Here is a 2,674-nt window from a genome sequence, read left to right as displayed (position 1 = left end):
GAGGGTCTCAGCATGGGAAGGCGAGGGTCTCACTGGTTTGACAGCATTGACTGGAATGACAGCCTGTCGCCCATTTCGCTTTCGTCTGGGCCATCATTTCCATGTTTGAGAGGCCTCTCACGTCGCTCGCCACCACCTTGCACCCGTACGACTCGAGCTACCCGTTACCGTTACCGTTACCCGCGTCCCGTCTTCGTCTGCATCAGATTGAATCCGTCTGCATCAAATTGAAATCAGCATCGCGAACATGACGCGCGCGACCAGCCTGCCGTTGGGTCAGACCAAGGCACAACACAGCAAAGCACGACCAGCACAGCACGGCTCACCAGCATCATCATCTTCATCCTTGGAGGACCAGGGAACGACCAGTCCAGGAGGAGCTGCTCCTCATCCCTGCACTGATCTCCGCCGGCGACGTCAACCGTCAAACATCAGGCGCCGCCAGGACCACCAGGTGAACCCCAGATTAATGACTGATCGCCAATTCAGAAACACACAGTTTGCCATCCTTCACTACCCTTTCACATCATCATCTGCTTGGGTACCCATCATTTCCCCCCCTTCCGTCTGTGTTCGTTTGCCGACAACCCCGAGTTGTGGGCCAGCCAGTCCTCCCCATCACCATCACCCTCGCAAGCCTTGCAAGTGATCATGCCACCCAAGTGCGCCGCCTCGGCGCCGCGCAACGAGCCCGAGCCAAGCGTTCATAGTGCGAATGCCCTCGCCTCTGCTGCGCGCCGTTTGCCCCTCACTGCCCCCGATTTTCTCCCTTTGTCCATTCACGCTCAGCTTCGTCCGCCGCTCAGCCATTATTATACTGCCCCTTCCGTGGGCCTCTTTTCCCCGTCCGCGCATCTGGTCGCCGATGCAAAACCTCTCCGCGATTCATACATTCGCATGAGATTCCTCAGCGGTTGTGGCGCATGTCTTTTCCATGTGTACTTCTTCTTCTGCTTCTCCCACCGGCCCGCTGCTCTGCTGGCCACTGCTGGGGCCACGCACGACACAACTACCGCAACGCAGCCTGTTGAGCATATGCAATCCGGCAGCACACCGCCCTCAAGACGCGCACCCAATGTAAGCCAACAGGGCGCAAGAGACACCATGGCGGAGAAAGCCATGTCTCAGGCGTTGTGCGTTCTGCAGTGTGTCTGTCTGCCTGCATCATCGCGGATCCCCCAGCCACAGCGCCGCCTGCCTGGTGCCTGTCTGGCTGACAGACGTGGACAAAGAAGAAGGGGTCGTGGCGGTGGTGATGATTTGTTGACGCGAAAAAGGGACCAAGCCGCCAAGGGTTCATCCAGGAAAAGGTCCGCCGGCCAAGGCCAGGCCACCACCAACAACACGGGTCCGGCCCTCTGATCTAGTGGATGATTGACCGATCGAGTGACGACAAATGACTGACAACCTGGCAACAGCCCAGAGACGAGCGGACCGTATACTCGTACGTACCATCCTACCAGATGTAACAGACATGAACAGTCAACACAATCCCGGCCCATCTATCCCGACCCGGCGATGACATGACATTGTCAGATAGGTACCCGCATGCGCATCCACTCGTGCCGTCACAACAAACGTCGATGGCCCATTCAATCTGCGATCCAACATCTTGAGTCGTCGTTTCCAACTGAGAGTCAAACCACTCACTCTCTAGTGCCAGTAGTCTTTTTTTCATGATCTTCTGGCATGCTTGCCGATTTCTCTTTGCCAGATGCACCGAAAAGCCTCATGTCCTGGACAGTTTGCACCGACCGAAAACAGCGAGCGGCCCAAGATCCCGGCAGCAATCTACATTCCAATCTCACTGTCACATCACATTCCTCTACCCCGCCATACGCACATGACCTTGTTCCTCCGCCGTGCATCGACCATACAGGTGGCGGCGGCAATCCTATCCTCAGCTATCTGCCTTTTTGGGGGGGGGGGGGATGGGGGGTAAGCGTGGCCATCCAGGCGGTCAGGACTGGCTGGCCTCGCTTCTCGTCTGAAGCCGACCCCTCCATTCCAGTTCCATCGCTCCAGTCACAGTCCGTCTTCGTATGCCCGTACCGCATCTACGTCGTCTGCTCCATATGGACAATCCTCCCACATCCCCGACGTCTCCGACGCTGGAATCTCAGCCCATGACACGACATCCTCCAGCCCATCGACGAACGAGTGGGTTGGCGCAAGAAAACGCGAGAAATCAATGCCAGAAGAGAAGAAAGCAAAAATCCCCGCAAACTAATCATCATTCCGTCCAAACTCTGTTTCACTGACTTGCGTCTACCCCTCGATCCAGGCCAAACGCGGCTGAGGCCACGAAGCCTGCCCCTCTCTCTTGCGAGCTTGCGTCTTGGAGAGGCCGCCCGGCGACACCGGCGCCGGTGCACCAGCTAATGCCTAGGCCAGGACAGCCCGCGCGGACAGGCACACACCAGAATCGACAGGAGTGCCATCGCACAGCAGACGACCGCTCGCCGAGGGGTAGCGCCGATAGGCAGAGCTAGCAGCCAGGTTTGGTCTAACGCGCTGCTCTCCCGCGGCACCGGCAGCGCCCCGGGTTGCTTGGGGGGGGTGGGTTGCTGAAGGGTCGGTCGCTGGGTGCGACGCTTGGCTGGGTATGCCTGGCGCCGCCTTCGCCATGCGGGGTGGCGGGATCTGCGGCTTGGCTTGTGATTGCTGCTTCTGA

This window comes from Verticillium alfalfae, genomic scaffold (assembly GCF_000150825.1).
Source record: "Verticillium alfalfae VaMs.102 supercont1.9 genomic scaffold, whole genome shotgun sequence".
Classification (NCBI taxonomy): Eukaryota; Fungi; Ascomycota; class Sordariomycetes; order Glomerellales; family Plectosphaerellaceae; genus Verticillium; species Verticillium alfalfae.
This window is presented reverse-complemented; position numbering follows the sequence as displayed.